Genomic DNA, 13,378 nt, shown 5'->3' on the forward strand with positions numbered 1-13,378 from the left:
ATTAAGAAAAAAACTGGGCTGTTTAATTTTGTCTCTGGACTTTCCTGATATCTTTATGCATCTGCCTTCCAGATAGTAAAGTCTTATGAAAGGGACTGCTCTTCTTTTAACAATAGGGCATCAAACATGTGGTTGCCACAAAACCAGTTATTATAGTGCAACTAATAATTACAGTAACCTTGTGAAGATTAAAGTTTTAATGTAAAGCATCTTCAATTTCATAGATACAAAAATACCTGCAGAGAGTGTTTCTTAATGTGGGAACACTCTGTGCTTGATTAATGCACTGAGGTTTACGTTCCTTTCAGAATGAAGAAAATAAAAGTTTTGGGGGAAGAAAAGAGATAGAAATCTGTAGGTGTTTCCTAATCCTAGTAGAAAAGGATATAATTTCTATATTTATTAAATGCAAACAAATAACCACTTGTCATAAGCACTTCTGTTCAGACACAGCCTTAAGACAGACAAGTGTCAAGTAAGTGCAATTGTTCTGAGGGAAAACCAAGATGGATGTGTTTAAGTAGCCAGTTTGTATTTCAGGCTGAAGGAGCTGAAGCAGTTGAAGCATCTGTTTCCATATGCCATGGAAATAAAATTAAGAAATGTACTTTAAAAAGCAGCACCCAAAGCAAACAAAAACTTTTAAAAAGCCTTTCAGTGAGTTAAGGATATTGAGGAATTGAATGTGGAGGAAGACAAAAGAGAATGGCATAATTTTTTAGGGAGGAGAAAGAAAATATCGGAAGTTTTTTTTCGTGTATGTATAAATATAGCCATTGATAACACTGGGAGAGTGTTAAGGCCCAGATGCAAAGCACTTTCAGAAGCAGACCTGCTGGCATTCTGTGAAGGCTGTAGAAGTTTTCATCTTGATTGTCACAGACTGTAGGGGCTAAAAAGCCTGTGTGGAGCCAGGGCAACAGTTACTTCCAAACAACATTAACAATTTCTGTTTAATACTACTCAAGGAGTCTGGGGAACAATCAAAAGAAATGAAGGCTTGGTTCAGACAGAGCTTTCTGGAGATTGCTGTGGGGCCAAGTATAAATCAAAGGAGTAGCTTTTGTTGCAGACCAAACAGTTAACAATGCTGCATGGAGAGAGAGAAGTCCTGAGCTTCATAGTTAGGGGGAACTTTGTGTTCATGACGTGAGTAACTGTCTGGGCTGAAAGGTCAGAACTCGACAAGACTGTAGTGTGAATCCCAAATGAAGCAGTGAAAGAGTGAAAGAATGGAAGGATCTTCACTTCTGTTTCATTTGAGCTGATTACTGCAGTGCCCATTTGGTAACTAGAGCATAACTTCTTTGAAAAGAGCCTGTATGCGTTCATACAGGTAGGTGCACCTGTATCTGCCATGGCTATGTTGAAACTGTAGTGATAGCACTGTGCAAAGGAATGTGAACATAAATAAATTGTTACATCTTCTCTCAAAATGCTGTCTTTGAACATACTCAGCTGTAGGACACTTTACCATGGGTTGCAGTCAGTGTTACTCCTTAATTGTTTGAAACCAATAGAAGGAAAATACTATAAACTTCATTGTAACAAACAGATACACATTTGAAAGAAGTACCCAGCAGAACAGAAATGAGGGTTTATTCCCAGTGTAACACTGTGAAGCTTTATTTAGATTGTAGAATGAAACTGGTGTGAGTTGAGGTTGTATTTCTGGACAGGTTGATATGTTTTCCTGGATTTGCTGATTTCAGTGATGCTAAGATTACAGTGACATTTATCAGGTTTAAAGCATAGGTAAGTATTGAATGCAACCATAAGTGTAGAACCATTTTTGAAGTAAATAATGACATATTTTGTCCTTGCTTTTACAAATAAAATTGAAAATGCAGTAGATTTATTTGAAGAAATCAAGTCTATTAAAATTTTCACTTAAACATGAGTTGTTATATTGCTAATGAACTGCACATAACAGAAACATATGGCTATAGCTTCTCTAGCGAATTTTTAGATTCATCCCATGACTACTTAGACTGCAGGAGTGGGAAGTTAATATAAAAGAAGGTCCATTCTTTGCATAGCTATAAAATAAAACTGGTGCTGAAGTTCAGTTCTGATGACTAGCAATTCTTTTTATTATGAGGACAAAAAAAATATTTGCATGCTTCATGGATAGCTCCTAATTATTTTTGTTTGTTGAAATACACAGTGTATTTCTATTACTGCACTCACAGTTCTAAGTCTTGATGTTCCCTAAATTTACAAGCTCTTACAGTAGAACTGGTTCAGTGTGATTTTGAACTGATTCTGTGTAGATGTCTGTCTCTGGAACTGGATTCCCTATGTGATGTTGTTTGATTATATGCTATTTCAGCTGGGACTCTAACAGGAGACTCTGACTTGTAGACCTTAAAAGGAACATGCTCCAACTAGTTAGTGGTTTTGTTTAATGTATTCAGTCTTAATTAGAGCAGACTTGTAGACTTTTCTCTGATGGCTAAAACTTGAACTATATTTATAGTTAAAGCAGTGTTTCTCAATTTATTTACTTGAAGCTAGAGGTGATACCAAGCTTCAAGTAGTTTCTTGCATTCCACAGTGTGTTTTCTTGTTCCCAAGGATGTGAAAATTGATGTATTGGGTAGTTGCGAGGGTTGGGGTGGAATGTGTATGTAGATGGTTTTCTTCTGTGACTGTAGGAAAGTGCTGCATACAAAGTGGAAATAGTGGGCCAACATCTCATCTGTTCTTAATATTCAGAAAATAACAAGAAAGGATAAGTTTCTAGCATTATGTCTGAACCCTAGAAATAAAAGATGAGACACTTCATTTCCAGATAAATGGCATAATGGAAAAAACAAGGAATATTAGATGTGAGATATCAAGATGGTAGAATTTTACATAGATTTGCAAAAATCAGTTTGCTGAGAGTGGAAAGATTAATTAGGAAAATTGAGCTGAATTTGGCAATTTCAAAGAGTTTCCAGAATGCATGTGACTTGAATCTTCCTTCTCCCTTGATCCTTAAAATGCTGTTGATTGCAATTTTGTCACTGGTAAGACAGAACTGTTTTCTCAGTGGCTTCTTAGTAGAAAAGGCTTGATGGTTTCAGACTTACAGTTTAATAATATACATAGGAATTTAAATATTACTATTTAAATCATATGTTTAATCTGTTCTATTTTACAATGACATCTTAAGTGTTGACTTGTCTGATTTTTAGCTGGCAATTACTTTGATTTTCACATGCTATTTTAAAAGAACGTCCAATTCTGAAGCTTTCCTAAGCTTTTTTTTAAAAAAGCTTAATATTGTCTGCAAAAAAAGTATCATAGTGAGCCCCACTATAGGTGTACATGCAAGGCAACTAAAAGACTATATTGTTTTGAAATTGTTCCCTGTAGGGAAGCTGAGGTTCATGAAGAAGGTGGAAGTAGAGGAGCTACCATAGTCTGTGTGTCCCCATGAACTCTTAACTGTTTATAACTACAAGGCAGAGCCAAATTAATAATCATCCAGCAAATCCCATCAGTTTTGAAGCTTGAACATTAAATCTGCATTATTTCAGAAAACATATGAAAATAATGTCATATTTCATTTACTGCTTCAAAGAAAAAGAAAATTTAAAAGTAAAGCAATCAATGCTCTCTTCTATATGACAGGGTAAGAAGCTTCCAATTCAAATTTTCTTTTTGTGATCCAAGTTTTCCTTGTATGTTATCAGACCTCCCTCCCTGACAAAAAATGTACTACTCAATTTTATGGTCAGAAAACTGTATATCAGACCTAGAACAGAACATATTACTCTTTTAATTTGTGCATGCTGGGATGCTGTGCTGAAACAGCTCAGCTTATGCAGGTGACTTTGAGCCTTATGACAGCATTAAAAGTTGCATTTACAGAAAATTATCCCCTGAACTTTGGAACAGGAGATATGAGAGAAAGTGTGAGGATAGACTTTAAGTATTCAAGGGTGACATCAATATTAGTAGCCTTTGAACTCTAATCTTTTTTATTGAAATACAGCTCCAGCCACCATATAAGAGTTTAACTATACTTCTCCACATTCTTCATCCTAACTTGGTGATGGATGCACTGATGGAACAGATAAGAGAAAAGATGTGGTGATATTTTCTGAGTCAGTGATCAGGGAAATGTCAGTGATGGAGTTAGTCTTCCATCTGGAAATATGTGATATATTGTTCTAGCAACTACCTCTTTGATTCAGTGGGACCACATTTGAGCTGCACACCCGTGTTTCAGGCACTGTCTTGGGCATGGTAAACAACAACAGGTGATTCAACCTTCACCTGAGCTGTGTCCCAAGTACAGGAGTTACTGTCTCACACTGTGACTTCCAAAGACCTCTCTTGACACAGCTTGTCACCAAGTGTCACTTTTTTATTATATATCAAAGGAGACTACACCTGTATATTTTTCTCACATTATGTGCCTGTTTTACATAGCAGTACAGATGTGAACTCTGAAATACCAGTGTCACAATCATTTTTTACAAATACAGCTTTTATCCCTCATTCCAGTGTCCTGCTTCTCACCTGTATCAGGATCCACCTTCACAGAAATACAAGAGAAAAGCTGTGTTTCTCTTCTTACTGCAAGAATTTTATTCTTATTACAGTTAATACTCTTTGTGACATCTGTACACATTTACACTTGTGTACAGACCAAGTATGTTGTTTGTTGGAAAGCTGAATGTTTGTAAATAGGGCTCAAGGGGGCAGGATGCTCTGACTTCCATATTGTTTGTCCAAAGCAGAGAATGCCCCACACACACTCCTATTTTTAACAACCATTAGACATAAATGGAATAATGAGACAAGGGGATAATAGAATTCTTTGGAAAAGAAATAAAAATATTATACCCTTGAAATGGAAATATATAATAATAGCTAGTGAATTTAGTGGATAATAAAATTCTCTGGAAAAGAAATGCAAATATATCCTTGAGATGGGAATGCAGAAAAGCAGTTTGTGAATCAAAGGTCCTGTGAACTTTAATAATAACATTCCTATTATTTTCAGGAAACAGCAATTGACAAAACAACTCATAGCAGTTAATAGTCTTAATATTGACACTTCCTTTTAAAAGAAAAAGTTTCATATTTTTAAATCAGGTCAGCAGTGCTAAGCTGCAGTGGTGAAAGACCACTGAACAAGTTTAACTTTGCTTGTTTTTACCTTACACTTTGATTATTCACTTTTTCATCTGTGAAATCATATTGGTACTTCCTGGTTCACTGAAGACATAGCTCAGGATATGGCTTTACTCTGGTGTTCTTGTTGTGACCCATGTAATCTATAGTATTTCTGATTTTGCAGAGATATTCACTGAACCAGGAACATGGAAGAATGTGTGGAAAGAAGGGGGAAAAGCTTTTATTAAAAAGTTGGATTGATTTAAAAAATAAATGCTTCTGCTGACTTGCAACCACAACACAGTTAGAGAAATACTTATGATTGATATCTCTTTCACAGTATTTTAACTTTTGCTCTCTTTTTCTTGGTGAGATCTATTAATTGTATCATGAACTATTTCATTATCTTTAAAACAGTATTCTTGTTAGTGTCATGCTCTCATTCTAAGAGTCAACTCTGTACCTAGAATCCTTGCTTGCACAAATAAATTATATTTCTCCCAGATATAATTGTTCTCTCTGAATCTTTCAGCCATGAGCCCTCTATACTAATCTGTTATGTTTGTTTTGTCAATCTACACATATAAATATGCATGTATAGAAAAGCCATACTTGGCAATTAGAAGGTTGGCGTAGCAAGAAAATTATTTTATTTAGAATTGTATTAATAATTTCTTTGTCATCTAGATAAGTACTTGGGTATTTATTAGGAGACTTTGTTTTCCAGTGGACACAAGATGACTGTTCTTTGGCCTCTGCAATGACATTGCTATTTTTAAAGAGATGAGAAATCAGTAAAATGGGGGAAAGGAATGCAAATATTGCTTTCTAAATAAGTTGCAGTCCAGTTGACCGAAGAGATGGCTGGAGAGTTTTGAATCTTGGTGAAATCCTAATGATGGATTTAAATTACAGGTTTTATGTGTCCCCAAAGCTTTAGCAGGGAAACAAGTCTAAAGTAGGGCTTGCATTAAAAAAAGTGTCTTAACTACAGGTTGAGGAAGTAACTGTTTGTCAAGACATGGCAGCATTTTCTTGGTTTGAGTGTATGCAACTGCTGCTTGCTGTTTCAGAACAGTTAAAAACTAAGTTTCACAGTCTCTGAACACTTTGTTCACCTCATTGTCAACTGGTGATGGCAGAGGCAGGTGCTCCTGTCAACTTCCAGGTGCTTTTCTTAAGGTTCTAGGAAAGACATAGTGGTATTGGAATCTTTTCCTTGCCTACAAAACTTCATCAGAGTGATGGGGCAGGGATGTCTCTCAGGGTAATTTACTTAATGGCAAAACTGTAGTGTTTTATAATAAATTAATGATTAATGTGGTCTGCTTGCAAGTTAGGTTAGAAGGAAATGAAACAAAAATTAAGCAGCACTCCTGTGTAGTGTTTGATAAACTGATGTCCTAAATTTTGTAGGAAGGAAAACTGCTTTTTTATGAATGCACAGAAAAGCCAGATGTGAAAGTACTACCCAGCAATCTAGATTTCTATTATTTATTCCTTTTTTGTGTTTCCTTTTTTTTTTTTAATTATTACCAGATATATTTCAAATTCTGTAAATGCTGGGTTTTAATTTTATTTTAACCTGAATGTGATATCTGATATTGGAGTAGGTAAAGCAAATATACTCATACTGAAGTGTCATTGAATGAATTGAAATTTAAGATCATCAGCATCTTACATATCAGTCTCTTCTAAAAATATTCTCTTCTAAATATTCTCTATTGTAGGGTCATCAAAACATACTTAACAAGTAAAGACTTAGATTCAATCAATATGATAGAATGATACTTGTTTGCAAATATGTTCTGTATCTCTTGTGTGTGAAAATGAATGCGTGAAAACATTTTTGATTGCTTGACATGAATTAAAAATATTAATTTTATACTGTAATGTATATTAATTTTATACTGTGCCACACTTGTATTATGTATTTCAGATATTAGTCTCAAACTTGACAAAACATGTTTTTGAAGAAATCTGCTGTGTTTTCTGAGATTGTTTTACAGACCTAAGCAAACAGTGCTGAAAATGTCATCACAACTTTTTTTGCTGTTAAACTAAATTAATTTTTCTTGTCTGAAATTTCATTAATCTTGAAGGTTTTGAATCTAGCATGTATTTTCATGGACAAAAATGTTATTCTTTCCTTCTAAGCATTTACAGTTTCTTACACTTTTCCTAACAACATTCTTTACCTAACTCTTAACAGTCAATCATATTGTTAAAGTAGCAGTAAATTACCATGAGCATAACAAAAGAAAGGAGTACAGACAAAACAGATTAATATGTAAATGTTGAACAAGAAGACCCTGAACAATGACAATGAAAAGAACCCCTGTCATGTCACACTGTGTAACATCCGTTGTTTTTGTGTTCAGGTACTGATGCCCAGTGGTATACTTAGAGGTCTTGCTGATAGTTTAATGCTCAGTAGATATTTGATTTCTTTTGTTTAATGAAGAAAACCCAGGATGTTGTCCTAGAAGCTTGCTTTCCAGATTTTACAAAGTTGTTCCCAGTGTACAATTTCCATGTAATTTTTAAAATGGAACAGCACTGAGCAAAAATGTGCTTTGCCCAGAGTGTTTGCTGCTGTGTTACCTCGGGAGAGGGACTGTGTATGGAAAGCTTTGATGCCTTGAGCAGTGCACACAAGGTAACTGCCTTTGTTTTCATTAAAGTTCCTATTTAAAGAATCAACACTCCTTGATCAGACCTGGTGGGTTTCCTGGAAGACAGGAGAAAGAATTTCCTGGAGTGATTAAATATTCTCGCTAGAGTGAAGCAGATTTCTCAGTCTCATTTGCCACTCCACATTCCTTGGCCTGCTTTTCCCTGGTGTATTTTGTTATTTAAAACAAAACAAAAGAAAACAAAAACACTAGATAAAGTAAAAGACAGGGAGAACTTGTAGCTGCTTGTATCAAAGCTAGTGAAACTGCTACACAATAAGGGTACAAGTTGCTTGTGCTTTATTTTCATTTTACTGCACACTGCCATTTGGTGGGAAAAAGCCAAAAATCGCTAACTCTTGTGAAGCAAGAGGCCTATTAATACTAAGGAGGTGAACAATGTTGTGCATTCTCTGGTATAATTCACATTTCAGCTTCAAAACCAGATTCTTCTCTGATCAGTTGTTAATAAGTATGATACAGGTATGTATCATGCAGAATTTCATGAATTTAATTTGACCCTAAAAAATTAAATTTCTGAATGCATGTTACTCTCATGCATTTCTCTTCTGAAGACCTTTTTTCAGAACGGATGCTGAAATATAAATTTCACCCTCAGCTTCAGTGAAGTTGACTGACTTGGTAGGGCTGAGAGGTACCACAGGCAAGTAGGTGTCTGCTGAAAAACCCATTTAGTATAAGCTGGCTGCAGATGCTAAGATCAAGATCTCCTCAGCTCCATTCTGTTCTCATCTGTATTCTGCCTTTCTATTCCACCTTCCCCAACAACCTCCACCATATTGTGTAAGTTTATCCTTTTTTCTTTTAAGCAATCCCTTCCCCATTTGTTGGAGTTTTCCATTCTTTTAATTAGTCATACCACAAAAATAATTATTGAAGAGTTGTGAAGCCTCCAGCAAGAGGCAAGAGCAATCAGCTGGGACTGGGAACCTCCCTCCTGAAGCAGATGTGCCCTCACCATATTGTTGGGAGGCATCTACAATATCAATCATCTGCAAGGCATCTCATTTCTCAAAGGTGCATCCGATAGGTTTAACAGTTTGTGTTCTCTTTCTTCCCTCACTTTTATCCCCACACCACTTGCTGTGTATATCCACAGTACAAACTTAACAGCCTTACCAGAAGTTCATCTCCCTTATTTCCTCCTGTCCCAGGGTCAGAAGCTGCTTGTCCTCTACAAAGCATGCCAACATTCTTCCTGCACATACTTTCATCCTTTTGTTAGAGTTGATCACACTACACCAGGCTCTCAATGCCACATCTTTGATCTGTGCATCACCCCATTTCATGCTCTCCTCCTGGCCTCATGCCCTCTCCATCCTGAGTCTTCCATGGAAAGACAGGTCCTGCTGCTGCCCAGGAAAAGACAGAAGTCACCACTTTAAGCATTACTGTTTGGGGCAGGGAATTGCACTTGTGTGCCAAATACAGAAATACCTCCTCTCAAAAGAATACTTAAATCAGAGGCTGCAAGGCAATTTTTTTTTTTTTTTTTTTTTTTTTTTTTAGTGAAGAAAAAGTAATCACTGATTTTCCATACTCTGCATCTTTAAGGAAAAGGAACTCTAATGTACAACTTGGTAGGACTCCAGGCACAAGAGGAAATGGGTTATAGCAGTTGTGACTGTGCAGAGCAGATGTTTTGGTTGGCCTGGCTATCAACCATCTGACTCATAATAAATTGTCAGTTCCAGTAAATTCCCAGTTTTCAATTACAGTAGGTAGGATATGAGAAAACAATGCCGTTTGGATAGTGTATTTAAAGTGGTTTTGATGGTAATTTTCATAAACAACTCCTACTAACTTTGTAAAAAGATTAAGGATCTTGGAAAGGCAGAAGCTGTAAACATTGAAACATACATTTGAATGTAAATTGAGATTAATAGAGATGAAAACTAACAAATGGTTGTTAACACAGTGCTGATACAATTGGAAATAGAATTTTAAGTTTTTCTTTGGAGTTTTGTGATACTCAAAGTCCTTTCATGAGGTATATAGGATAAAAATTTCTAAATGCCTTCAGACTTCCATTTTCATCTCTTCTGTTCTTCATTTATATTTTAACGTGGTCTCTTGATCATCTGTTTTGAAAATGCATACTTAATGTTCCTTTCCTCTGCAATGGCTAAGTAAAAAAAATGGTGAATTAAAATAAAATACCATGAGTTTTCTGTTTATGAAAATTTGTATTTATTTTTATAAATTGTTGCTAGGTTTCTGTAATAGAAAAAAAAGCCTCTGGGTTGAAAATGTCTAGATTTTTTTGTTGTTGTTCATTTTCAGAAATGAGAAAAATATTTTGTTTAAAAACGACAGTAGCAAAGTGGCAGAAAATGCTATGAAAATCTGTGTTGGATCTTTTACATTGCAATGTTCTAGAGGCTTTTTTTTTTTACTATCAGACATGAGACTGTTGTGGAAAAATTAATAGGTGTGCATTATCACATGTAATGATCTCAAGCATTTTTACATTCAGTTTTTAAACCTCAAAATTCCTGTGGCCTAGGATGGGTTCTCTGTTCAATTAGAAGGTCATTTTAATAGTGCCTTCTGTAGAGTCCTGTGTAGAAAAAGTTCTGCGAGTATAAAATGGCACTTTTATTATGGCAGTTGTAATCTTGAAATTTAACATTCATAGAAAATTGCCATTCTGCATTCTGACAAAATCAGTTTTTCTTGAATATAAAATTAATTTGTTTAATAAAAGATCTATCATGTTGTAAATTGCACACAGATTATAAGAAGAAAAAGCATGGGTGCTTAAATACTGAAAAATGAGATGTGACTTTAGTTCAGCAGCCTCTTTTTTTCTTTCTTTTTTTTTTTTCTTTTTTTTTTTTTCCTGAAAGGGTATAATACTACCAAAGCAGTTGGATGTCACTCTAGCTTTTGAAGCCAGCTGATAAACAAGAATAGAGGTGACTTTTGCTTTGCTGCTCTATTCAGATCTGGTCTTTTCTTTGATATAAATACATGTGCAGAAATGGGAAAAGGGAAAGATGCTCTCTGTGCAGGGTTTGATAAGAAGCATTTAAACAGCATTTGCCTTTGGACACTGTAGTGTAATAAAAAGATCTCAGTCCCTGTTCTGGGCAAATGGCATGGCCTGGTAGTAGAAGGTTCCATCTTCTCACCTGATCACTTAGAGGTTTCTATAGATGGCAAGGACAGAGACCACTGAAGGGGTTAAGTTGTAACTGGCACAGACAACATCAAAAAAGTTTATTAGCTGAAAAGTTTTCCACAGTTTATCTGTAAAACATGTGGTTTTGGTTTGGTTTTATAAACGGCAGTTCTAACAGATATACCAGTGTCAAATGCAGTTGTAGCAAGCAAGTTCTTCCATAAATAAAAGTCTTCCAAAACAAAGCCTGAAAGGAATAAATGGTACAGTGTCAGATAGAAGGAAGTTTATTGTAAATCTGTGACCACCTGAACAGTAAGGTTGAGCAGCTTCATGGTGTTACTGCTTTGTGTCTTTTATAACCTACAGGAATGCTGGTTTTGGGTTTTGAGTCTTTTTTAAGTAACACGTTTTCATTTCTCAGGGCTGAAAATATACCTCCATTTGAAATGTGGTAGTTATAGAAGAATGCCAATTTCTTTACGTGAATTTGCATTGGACAGTAGCTGTATGAACGGTGCTCTGCTGGCAGCAGGAGTTGCAGTCACGTTTGTTGTGTGTATTTTTTTAAATAGAAAAATATCATGTCTCAATTTATTGCTCTTAGTACACATTTCATTTTACTGCAGCTCAGCATGCAAAGATACCGAGGTGATTTATGTGGTTGTATGGGTTTTTTCCCCCTGGTACAAGTGTTCATATGAAGTTCACTAGTGAGCAAAGAAAATATAATGAAATATTATTCTGTGTGTTAATGGATATTGTAGTGGCATTCACCTAGTCTGTTTTGGAGTTGGGTTTTTCTGTTTCCTTATTTTGACTTTGTTTAATCAGTAAGTACCTGCTGGCAGAAACTGGTTTTACATGTGGTGTCAGGCTGTGTATGCATATCTACTTTTAGCACTTATCATTAATGCAAGACTAAAGAGGGGATTTACTGTCCGTGGCAGAGCTGGATGCAGCACTACAGGTGGGGTCTCAGCAGAGCAGAGTAGGAGGGCAGAATCCCCTCCCTCATCTCACTGGCAACACTACCTTAGATCTGGCCCAGAATACATTTGGCTTTCTGGGCTGCAAGTGCACATCACAGGGTTACATTGAGCTTCTCATCAGCCTAACCATTTTAGGTACCTGTCATCTCTTGAAGAATGCCCATTAAAATGAAATCTTTAATTGTTATTAGCATTAAAAGCATTGCTGTTCAATCTCTCTTAATAGTTCTTTTCATTTGATTGACAATTAGCAAATTAATGGGAAAAAGCCAGTTAATGCTATAGTCGGCTTCAGGATTGAAAGCCGTTCCTTATTTAATTTTTTTCCTTAATGATGGAAATACATGAAATACTGGGGAAAAGGTCAGGGTAGATTGTGTGCTTGGGTATATATTGTAGTTATTTGTCTTGTTGATAAAGGTTTTTTAATCTGTAATTTTCTCTAGTCCAGATGATAGTACCACTTAAAAACATAACACTTATGAGAACATTTTGGGTCACGAGGTCCTATCCATTGCTGTTACAGGCAGCCACATCCCATAATGCTATCCATAAACTGATCACAGCAGGACAACAGCTATTATTTGTGCTTACCACTCATATGGAGTGTTGTCCTGCAACTTAGGGTTAAAACCATGCTCTGATTTCCTGCCATAGTGTGCTCGTGACCATTTTATGAGTTCTAACAGTACAATTTTCTTTCATCTGTCATAAGTGAGCTGCACACCAAGGCAAAATTTAAGAAAACATTGTCAGTTCTGTCTCATTTTTCATCTAGAGACAATTAGGCTTTTTAAAGACCCATTCTTCCCTGCAGCTTATCACTAAGTTTCTTGGCATGTAGTGTTCTGCACATAATAGCTGGTACACAGCTCGTCTCTCTGGACATTAACAGCTCCCGTCCTGCCAGAGCTTCAAATGGCACGAGATTGCCTTCCTGAAACCACTCAGCAGTCAATTTTTTTCTTCCCATATAGGGCAGGGCCTCCTAAGATTATTTAAATGGTTTGCCTGTTCCTTCCTCACAGCTGCCTGTAAGACAGAGCATACCAGGGCACCCTGCACCATGTTGATCCTACTTTGAGTACATATCTTATTTCCTCTCCTATTTTTCCAAAACACATAAGAACAAAGGCATCTTGGCAAGTTGCTATGTACATGTGAACAAACATGTTGGAAGATTTATTTGTGACCAGAAAGTGGCACCATATTATTTGCTGTCAGTGAAGGTGACTGTGCTGCTAACTCATTACTTTCTAACTAGAGGTCAAGAGCTTAAAGAAATTATGTGTGGCAGCAATACATTTGTTGGTACTGTATGTGATTTATGAATTGGAGGGATGTAAGGTCCTAACCAGAAACAATTTGTTCTAGATGATCCCAAAGCTGTAACTGATTGTCCTGATATAAAGAAAGCCTCAACTGTGAATACATTAACTTGTATTTAGCAT

At 36.0% G+C, this 13,378-nt stretch overlaps 1 protein-coding gene across 3 annotated transcripts in view; it reads left to right on the forward strand.

The window, feature by feature from the left end:
- The window catches only part of BABAM2 (BRISC and BRCA1 A complex member 2), a 159,314-nt gene that overhangs the window by 72,627 nt on the left and 73,309 nt on the right, over nt 1-13,378 (forward strand). The gene's annotated exons all lie outside the window — the stretch shown is intronic.

This window comes from Lonchura striata, chromosome 3, assembly GCF_046129695.1.
Source record: "Lonchura striata isolate bLonStr1 chromosome 3, bLonStr1.mat, whole genome shotgun sequence".
NCBI classification, from domain to species: domain Eukaryota; kingdom Metazoa; phylum Chordata; class Aves; order Passeriformes; family Estrildidae; genus Lonchura; species Lonchura striata.